At 33.2% G+C, this 10,117-nt stretch overlaps 1 protein-coding gene across 2 annotated transcripts in view; it reads left to right on the top strand.

Annotated features, from left to right (window-relative positions):
- LOC132706610 (uncharacterized) overlaps positions 1-10,117 on the top strand; it is an 86,273-nt gene that overhangs the window by 21,817 nt on the left and 54,339 nt on the right. The window lies entirely within an intron of this gene.

The following is a 10,117-nucleotide window of genomic DNA, read 5'->3' on the forward strand; positions in this document are numbered from 1 at the left end:
TATTTGTATATTTTTGGGGACCCTTTTTCCAGAAAACCGCCATATTTTTGCTCTATCGCGTCATTTTTTTATAGCCCTCTATATTTTAAAAATGTTATTTTATCAATATACATATCTATGACATGAATATGTCGGGGATGATTTTTAAATGAATTGGTTTTTATGAAATTACATGTGATTTGGCAACACTAGATAATATTTGATTTCTCTGTAAAACAACAGAGTTGGCGCAGAAGCATCAATACAGCGTTGTAACCTGCTTATGCGCAGTTTGGTTGTATTGGTCGTCACGCTACTGTGTTGAATATTTCTAGTGTTCTAGAACGTATAAATATAGAAAGAAGACATTAAAATAGACATTGGACTCAAATAGAATAGCAAAAATCTATTAAGAGATAGCTTAGTTATCCCAAAAATAGTTTTACTGCCTCCTCTTTATATTAAACTTGACTTGAAGCAGTGTGTTAAACCTCTAGACTAAAATGGATAGTGTTTCAAATATTTTTGCGAGAAATTTCCAGCCATATCTGATGTCAAGATAAAAGAAGGTATATTTATTGGGCCGCAAATAAAAACATTATACAAAGACAAGGATTTTCAAAGCACACCGACCAATGTGAAGAAAAACACCCGGGTTTCATTTAAACAAGTAATTGATAAGTTTCTTGGGAACTCGAAATAACGAAAACTACGAAAGTATTATTCAAAATATGTTACAACACTTTCATTGTCTAGGTTGTAATACGAGTTTGAAAGTGCATTTCCGCACTTGCACTCTTGAACTATTTTTCTGAAAATTTTGGAGCAGTTAGCGAAGAACAGGGAGAGAGATTCACCAAGACAAGACATTAAAGAAATGGAACGGCGATACCAAGGTAGATGGAACATAATGATAATGGCGGACTACTTCTGGATGTCAAAACGGGATATGCAATTAAAAACATCAGCCGAATGTCCGCAGCTTCCTGGTAAAAAGACGAAGATGTCACTCATAAAACTCTGAGTAAAGTTTTTTTTTTAACTAGGATTCCACTTTTTACTTAATAAAAAAATAAATTACTTTAGAAATATCGTTTATTTTTCTATAATATTTGCAAAAAACCTTACGTGATAGAAATAAATGCATAGTTATTTTGAAATCAGAATACCAAAATTATCTAAATGAGTTTTCAAAATAAAATCATCTGTCAAGTTTAATTTTGTAGATGTGTTATTAATCGACAATATAGAGATAATTCACCAACTTTAGGAGTTGATAAATTAATTTTTTGTGTGGATAATTATTATTTTCAAATGAATGGTTATTTTAAGGGTAATTTATGCTTGATATTTATTTTTCCAGCGCGAAATGTTCATATTTTTTCCGATGAGCGCCGCGGCAATGATACCCCTAAGGACCTATAAAATCGTTTTTTCTACTCCCGTCTTAAAAAATGCCTAATTAGACACCGATATAGCGTGCGGGAACCGTCACTGCACCACATCAATTTCGTTTCCCACGGATTCGAGCCACTTCGGACATTTCCAGGGTCGTACCGCACGGATTTAGGAGCTATATCGGATGTTTTCGGAGATCTTTCCCCCGCGTCGAATTTTGACGTGTATTCGTGTTGTTTTGCGGAAATGTACCCAAAAACTAACGGTCGTAGAAAAAGTATACTATGCAACACGTTCGGTAAACTTTCTAAGTCACTCCGCTGCGCTGCGCTCCGCTCGCGTCAAGTAAACTCGTGAGTCAAATGCCGTTTACCGCACTTGTTGCATAATATACTATTTTCAACTCCCGTCCGTAAAATGCCTAATTACACACCGATCTAGCATACGGGAAGCGTCACTTCACCACGCCAGTTTCGTTTCCCATGGAACCGAGCCACTTCGGACATTTCCGGGATTTTACCGCACGGATTTGGGAGCAATCGGATGTTTTCGAAGATATTTCCCACACCTTGAATTTTGACGTTTGTCAATTCTTGCCAAAATGTAGTTAAAAACTAACGGTAGTTGAAAAAGTATAGTATGCAACACGTTCGGCAAACTTTTTAAGTCACTCGTTTATTAAACACTCGCTCCGCTCGTGTCAAATAAACTCGTGAGTTAAATGCCGTTTACCGCACTTGTTGCATAATATACCCTTCTGGCTTAATTTATTAACTTCTTGAACTTATGCAATTTTTAAGACACTTTTCCGCATTGCTTTCCTGTTGTGTAATAGTTTAATATGCAACAAGTGCGGTAAACGGCATTTGACTCACGAGTTTATTTGACACAAGCGGAGCGCAGCGGAGCGAGTTTTTAATAAACGAGTGGGTTAAAAATTTTACCGAACGTGTTGCATAATATACTATTCAAAATTCAAAGCGTGGGAAATATCTCCGAAAACATTCAATTGCTCCCAAATCCGTGCGGTAAAATCTCGGAAATGTCCGAAGTGTAATTAGGTATTTTAATAACTACCAAACGAGAATGTATATACTGGTAGTGAAAATGAACAATCGCTGTTGAGTCGTTTAATGTTACAACTCTAAATTCTCAGCTTAATTTCTTGTGATTTTTGATTTGAAATCAAACACACACACTTTGACATTGCGAGATTTATTCTGACCATATATGGGCATGAACCCTAATCGCACATTGAATCAAACTTAGAACGTAAAAATTAGACAGTTCATTCGCAGCTGTGATGCTCCGGTGTCGGTTGGATGCGACGTTGCCGGAATGTCCGATTTGTCCCTAATAGTTGCAATGCTGCAAGTTAATTTAGATCTTTGAATATGAATTCAGCGACGCAATAATGTTAAAACGAGAGCTGCTGTGCTGCAAGTTAGTTTAGATCTTTGAATATGTATTCAGCGACGCAATAATGTTAAAACGAGAGCTTTATGCACCTTGACTGTTTTATCAAGATAGGTTGCAAAGAAAGCTTTGCATGATCTAAACTGAAAACTAAAACTAAAAAATTCGAAAGCGTCGAAAGTATGTGCTTACAAACCGTAACACCCAGTTTGTAACCTCCAACACTCGGTCTAACACGTCATATAATGTTTTGTACACCAAATAAGGAAACAACTTTGCAAAACTAGACGTATCTGCGGTCTAAATGATAGATAAATAACTTGTATTTCGATAGCTTTACTGAATTATATTAAAAAATGATCAATAAATACTAATAAGGTGCAAGAAAACATATATACCAATCAATAGAGAATTAGGGAGTTTAGTACAATGTTGTATTGTTATTATTATTATTATTATTATTATTATTATTATTATTATTATCATTATTATTATTATTATTATTATTATTATTATTATTGGGATATTTCATTCCTTGAGAGTTTCTAATTAAAATGAAAATTTTTCGTTATTCCCTATTTTAGAGACTCCTATCAAAATAAATTCACACATATAATTACAAATTATAAATTAGTGTCAAAATGTTGATAAATTACCTTAGACAAAATTCGGGGCGATATAAATTAAAGCTGCTGCGAATAATACCCTATCTTACTATAAAGTTACATCCCCATTAGAACTTTAAAAACTAATTTCCCTCAAAAACATTCCCCTGCCATTCTTAAACCTCGTATAACGTAATTTTCTGCTCGAAAAGTTTCCGGGACAAGTATGGGATCCGAAAGCAATGCTTATTGTAGAGAAAGCGTCGAAATAAATTCGGTAAAAAAAAACGTTTAGCGGAACTGTACCGAGTATATATTTTCGAATTTTAAGCTTTTCGCAGAAGTCGTGCAACTTTAGCTTTCAAGTCGATCGACTTCTACTCGGCAATTAGTTTAAATGAGCCAACTCAGAAGTTCAAAAATGCGGTTTTAATGGGGAAAATATGCGAATAAGTTTTTCTTCAGCAAATGAAGGCGTACGTTTCCGAATCATTCTGTCTTTTTGTTGTACTTTCAAAACATCTTCAACTCGTGCTTTTGATATATTTACTGTAAAAAAATGCCGTTTCGGCTAGAATTTCATTTTGTTTTTTCCAACACGAGTGAGAATTTTATTTTGTAAAAATGTTTTCGTTTTATAAAATCCTGCTGAGAAAATGCCAATCCAAATAGAAAACTGTCGACTAGACGAACAAAAATTTATTTGTCGCAGTATTAGTTTTAACAAGATTTCGGCACCATCAGCACTTTCATTATTTTGTTCGCTAATACTGCAAAATATGCTTGAATGCAAACCCCCATTATTACTGTTTACACTACCATTAGTTTATTACGTCCAATATGAAAAAAAATGGTTAAGCGGTTTCGTTACTTGGTCTGCTAACACTACAAAAGGTTTCCGATTAATTTTTGATACAAAAACACGGGTAATTTCAAACAATGTACACCATAAGTTGTATACATTTCTATACAAACTAACCAAAACTTCTACACAATTTATCTATTTTTATTGTAGTACACAGTCGTATCGAGCATCAAATAACACCTCCAGTTTAAAATTTGGTCTTTTAACTTGAAATTTCGATGAAAATAGTAGTTGATGTCTTCGATAATTCCAAATCTGACTAATTCGCACTTGTTCTTTAAACAAATTTTCTCAAAAACTTTCAGTTGTAACCAACAGTCGGCATCTAGAGGATCGGAGTGAATCTGGCCCTGCTCATAAGCTTAATGCTATATTTTCAGTATCTTGCGGCTGTAGTTTGGAACGTGGATGGCGGAGTGAGTATAGCTCCTAAAAACAATAAAATTAAACTGTATTTTAAAAAAAAATAAAAAATCGAGCGTGCAAGGATCTACAAAGGGCATCATTTTTTCAAAAACTGTTTACGATACCAAAAGTATACAGGGTGCGCCGCAAATTCAAAAAAACTGAAAAATGGGTCCCCCTATTATTGAAAATTGGTTATAACTGAAAGACTATGATTCAGATCTCACTTTCTTTTATATTGCGATATAGCCCGCATAGACAGCCAAAACTTTTGTATTTAAGGTTTTTACCTATTGGACAGGGTGTTTTGAGAAATGTGTTAACTGTCCTAAACTTGCAGATAAATTTAGCAGAGAAGTAAAAGTCCGTGTCCACATTTAAACGGTAGAAATTGAGCGCAATCAAATTTTACCAAGTATTTAAAAAAAATTTTTTTTTGTAATTTTAGCTTCCAGAAAAATATGTTTTCCTCCATAGTCGTTCATCCGATTGACAAAATTCTTTAACCGGCAGACACAGAAGAGCCAGTGCAATAACATTTATTTCGTGCATTTTTTCAATTATATACAGGGTCTTCAAATTATAGGCAAACATCTAAAAGACCTACAAAATTGTTCTTTTACAGAATAACTTATTAGCCGCAGATCAAAAATCGTAAAAAATATGCCTAATTGGTTCAAGCGATGTCTATCGCATACGCTGCTTGGGATATTTGAAAAAATCCATATTGAAATCGTTATTTCCGGGGCTGTCAAGACGCGATAACATCATTGATTATTACGGCGCACTGCATGGTTTTAGAAAAAACCTATTTTCTAGAAATCCATTTACTATTTTCAAAAAATTCTTGAACCAGGACGCGTGGAAAATCCAGGGCTATAACCTCTACTTCGAACCACGATTGTATCATATACAGGGTGTGTCGTTTATGGGCAAAAAATGTAAAATATCCTAAAAATGTCCGTTTTTGTGGCCAAATTATTGGCGATAAATGAAAAACCGGTAAATATGGGATAATTTTATTTGAACAGTATCATAAACCGTGTCGTGAGAGAGTTTCGCTATTATTTGTGCAAATTTTAATATTTACCGACGCGTTGCTTGAAGTTCGACGAGATGTGAAGGATATTTTATGCAGGGTGCATGTACAATTAAATTACATCGATTTTGCGAAAGTTCCATAGTGGTCCGCAGGAGCACGATAGAAAAACAATGCGTCCCTTTACCACACGAAACCGCGATGTTCTTTCCTTTTATAATAAAAAGCGCTACGAACGATGACGATTTTTTGAAAGCAATTTTATTTATCGTCCAACTTAATAACTATCTAAGATTTTTGCCCCTTGTTACTAACTACAAATTTAAATGATTAGTTTTGGTTAGTTTTGAATCGTTTTTTGTAACATGAAATATTTAATGAACATCATTCTGGATTAATCCTGCATCGGTTTTTGTTTACTCGAACTAGCTAACGTTTCGTCAATCATCCTGTTATCTTCTTCAGAGCTTGAATGAAACTGGCTCGCATTTTACTCTGTACTTTCTTTTATATTGTTTGAGGGGGGCGGAGCTAAATGAGGGGAATACATACCGTCTCGGATCACTGATTCCCATATTGGTGACAGGTAGAGACCTGAGTCGCGGTTAAGATTGTTAGGTTGCTTATAGATTTCTATAGCCTCTCGGATTTTTCGTTGGTAGAAGAATTAATTGCATATACCAGAATTTTAGTTTTATCGCATAACATTTTATGTGTGGTTTCGTGATTGTGTTAGGGAATTGCTGATGAGTTTATTTGTCTTAGGCTCTTTCATGTTCTTTGAGCCTAATTGATATTTTTCGTCCGGTCTCTCCAATGGATTCTTTGCCGCATATGCATGGAATGCTGTAAACTCCTGGCATCTCAAATGGAATTTTATCTTTGACGGATCGAAGATGTTGAGGGATTTTTGGACAAGAGGCAAATCTGGTTTTGACGTTATATTTGTTTAGATTTTTTCATATGTGGTCAATGATGTTTTGAATATAAGGAAGGACAACAGTGGCAAGTGTGGGATTGCTTTCGGTTTCATTGCTATTGGAAAGTTGTAGTGAAGTGTATTTTGTGATGGAACGCTCAATATCTTTAACGTGAAAATTACTAGAGAAAAGAGCAGAGGTAAGGAGTTTTAATTTTGGGTTAGTTTTAGTTTTTCTGTAAACACAATGATATATTGATAAGAATATCTAAGAATGGGAGGTTGTAATTAGTTCCTATATCAATGGTAAAACTTATATTAGGGTGTATCGAGTTTAAATATCTAAGAAAATCGACTAGGGATTCCTGACTATGAGGCCAAATAACAAAAGTATCATCGACATAGCGTTTCCATAATGTTGGTTTTAGATGGAAGGTGTCGAGAGCTTTTTTCTCAAAGACTTGCATAAATATATTCGCGATGACTGTTGATTGTGAAGAACCCATAGCTGTTCCAGGCGTTTGTTTGAAATTCGGGAGTATCTCACATATACTTCGGACTGCGATGACTTCACTATACTCTTTTCTGATAATTCTCCCGAATATATAAGAATAAGAAATTACTGAATTTTATGAGGATCAGACTCGCCTTCTAGATGGCCAAATCAGTTTTCATTCCTATTTTTAAAATGTCGCGTCTATTGTACCACACTTATGAGCAATCACCTATCAATGGTAGCTGCTTTCTTTCTTTTTCAAAAATAAATTTGAAAATAATTTTGTTTAAATTTGGGAGTTATGTGAAGTCATTTATTATTTCATAAAGACCGGTGGCCTGAAGTCAGAGCATTTATTTATACGGGGTCTTGCAGTGATTTTCCCGAAACTTCTCACTGAAGCCGTTTCGCATTTAACTACCGAATTTTCCAGAGCACTGTCAACAAAGGGGGAAAGGAGTGTATAAATTAAACGATTATCACGGAGCCGTCGGCTTAACTGAAAATGAAATGAAAATATTTATTTTCGACTTTAGCTATTTTATTTTTGAGTAACCAGAACTCTATTATCAAAGAGAATAAATTTCTACACCGAAGCAGAAGTCATATAAGGGGCGGTTCAATGAAGCCATCAAAGATGCAAAACGACAGAAATGTATATCTTATCAACATCGAATTTCTATGGTTTGTGTTTTTTATTTTTACCAAATTCTGTCATCTATGAAACAATATAAACAAGAAAAAAAGAACAAGAAAATTTTTGTAACTATTCAGAAGAACCAAACGGAAAATTAAATACTATTTATCTTCTACATGTTAACATTTTGTGTGCCATCTAAATGTTTTCACAAAATGAGTTCTTTCTTGTACACAATTTTTTGATATTTCAAAGATTTATTAAAAATTTATAGAAGTTCTGGAGAATTAAAATTTTATGTATTCAGTTGAGACGCTCAGTATATTGTTACTAAATACTTCAATTAATTTAAAACATTTATTGTTAAGCATATGTCATGAATAATAAACAAAAATAATAAAACATGTTCTAAATAATAATTAACTGAACTTTCTGAGTAAGTAATAACATAAGGAATGTTCGATTTATATTAATTGTATTATGATGTAGCATTGGGGTTGGTCAATTGTACAACTTCCTATGCGTTTGCGTTTGTAATGTCCAATATTCCTTCAAAGAATACTCGAATACGATAATTAGCGATTCGGGGAATCCCAATAATTATATCGACTCCAGTCAGTTCTCAGAATACGGCGAAGACGTTCTACGAGCAATATAAATAAATATAAATAATCATTAAAATTTAAATTTTATTGTATTTTTAAGATTACTTCTTTGACTGGACAATTGACTCAAACAAAATTGACCGGTCAATCACACGACGCTATTATTATTCAAGGCAATATTAACGTACAGAATTATTAAAATAAAAGTTAAAATGTAAAACATATACTTAAGATAAAACATTACGGTTTCTAAAATAGTTTCGCCCATAGATTTTGTAATGCGCCCTCTACCGCGAAGTAGCGTCGTTCTTGGTCTCACGTTAGGTCCGCTTTCAGTACAGAAAATCAATATATTATAAAAAAGAATTCTGAATGACAAATGTAAGGTTTCCCTTAATTGATTTTTAAAAAACAGAAGTTGTTTTTGTTGTATTTTATCGTTTTTACAAAGGTTTGAAATTAACTGTTTTCAAAAAGATAAAATTTTGTTAAAAATATTACTAAAATTTGAGATTTTTATTCAGAAGTTGCAGTAATTTTGTTTCCAATCTTTATTTAATAATCTAATGATTAAGAAAAATGGAGTAGGTGTTGCAAAGTACCATAAAATATCTCTATTACATATATAGAACAAATTCCAAGAACATAAGGGAGTGAATCCTTGTTTAAAATAAAGGGTATGCAATGACTTAAAAAATATATTTTTTTAATTTTGTCTTATTTAGCAACACTTGTCTATTGCAATTTTCCTATAATACCAAATAAAAAATTATAATCTTCTGGAGGATGTTTTTTTTTCGACATGCAATGCTTTACATTTTATTTGATTATTTGAAAACTGTAAGTTTTATCAAAAAATTGAAGGAGGGAGAAAAGGTTTTAATAAACCCGTCTGTCGAAATTTTTATTTTTTCCATGTCGTTATGTCAAGTTTGTTTCAATTTAGTTAAGAAGAATGATAGAGGCAATCTATTTCAATCCCCTACACTCGTTTTAAAAAGTAAAAAATATACAGAAAATGTGCTTTTTTGCAATAATTGTAATGCGATATAATTGTTGACTTTTAACCCAACTTTTAAAAAGTTGCTCCAATTTTTTGAAAGAACAATTAACTTTCAAAAGTGATCTTTAGAAGTTTTAGTTTTGATATGATTGTTCTATGATTTCAGAATAGCAGAAATGTTATTAACCAAGAAATATTACCGAATATCTGTTTCATTCCAGTAGGGGATGCTAGGAGACAACAAAAACTAATCGTGTGTGACAGCACAGTTTTTGTGGTTAGTATCTACTGTTTGCACTGCCATTGACATTTTTTCCATTAGTTCTTAGTTTGTACATGAAAATGGTAATAGATATAACATGCGTTGTTAGTGCAGATTGAGGGGTAATAGCTAATATTCACCCAGTAAAAAAAAAGTGAAACAACTAAAATACCCTCCATCCCCCTCAAAATTATAAAAGGGTTAGAATATGCATATTACTTATTGGCAAAAATTGTTATAGTAATGTTGTATAGTAAGATTAATATAAAACGTCCACATTTATTGCATTAAAAAATAACCCAATCAAAAAGCTTCTGATTGCACTCTACTTTACCGTTCTTGGTAGCAGTTTTCTGAATAACAATTTTCAAAATGTGCAGCTGTTTTGAGTTTTTTAATGTGTGGACATCTGCAAGCAGGGGACACGAGACAAGTACAATGCAAAGATATTTTTGAATTTTTGTAACCGTTACCATCGCCATCACCAG

The sequence above is a fragment of the Cylas formicarius genome, unplaced genomic scaffold, assembly GCF_029955315.1.
Source record: "Cylas formicarius isolate icCylForm1 unplaced genomic scaffold, icCylForm1.1 PGA_scaffold_10__41_contigs__length_53128322, whole genome shotgun sequence".
In the NCBI taxonomy this organism is placed as follows: Eukaryota; Metazoa; Arthropoda; class Insecta; order Coleoptera; family Brentidae; genus Cylas; species Cylas formicarius.